The 765-nt window shown below is 31.0% G+C and overlaps 1 long non-coding RNA gene across 7 annotated transcripts in view; it reads right to left on the bottom strand.

Annotated features, from left to right (window-relative positions):
• LOC107207102 overlaps positions 1-765 on the bottom strand; it is a 105,389-nt gene that overhangs the window by 97,987 nt on the left and 6,637 nt on the right. The window lies entirely within an intron of this gene.

Raw genomic sequence — 765 nt, forward strand, 5'->3', positions numbered from 1 at the left:
ATATAATATAATATAATATAATATAATATAATATAATATAATATAATATAATATAATTACACACTAGATCTGGACAATCCAGGTAGCCTCCCAAGCCAGCCATGTGTAAAATTAAGCTTTCCACATTAATGGATTTATTGTGAGCTAAAATAAAATCTAGGATTTTTCACATAGACTTACTATGAAAAAAATTCAAAAAGCAAAAAAGATATTAAATAGAAATTATAATTAAATTATATATTTAATATATATTATTAATTATTATATTATAAATATTATACTGTTATAGTATGTGTTTATTTTATATATTATAAATATTTTAATTAATATATTTAATATATTAAAATATAAATTATAAATATAAAATAAATTGTGAAGAGATCAGAACTAGTTATGTAAGGACCCAGGGACACTGTCACTTTTGGAAATGCTAAGGAGAGGAGAAACCTTTCAGGCTGGGAAAACAGTGCCTGCCTCTTAGGAAGGGAAACCGTTAAAGTAAACAAGATTCTCTCATTTCAGAAGTATTTGAACAATGGTTAGTTTCAGTTTAGCTGCTGAACTTTCCACAGGCTGGGTGTGCTCCCAGCACAAGGTGTACCAGCCCTGGAAAACCATCCATCAAGCTGCAATGGCTCTGCATCTGCTGCTTGAGGCTTTTTTTTACTCAGGCTGCACAGTTTTCAACCAGAAATTATCAGAACTCTGAAATCTGCAGCCTTTAAAGGCCAGCACAATTTCCTGCTTCCCACCACCACCATCCCC

Source organism: Parus major, chromosome 6 (genome assembly GCF_001522545.3).
Source record: "Parus major isolate Abel chromosome 6, Parus_major1.1, whole genome shotgun sequence".
NCBI lineage: Eukaryota > Metazoa > Chordata > Aves > Passeriformes > Paridae > Parus > Parus major.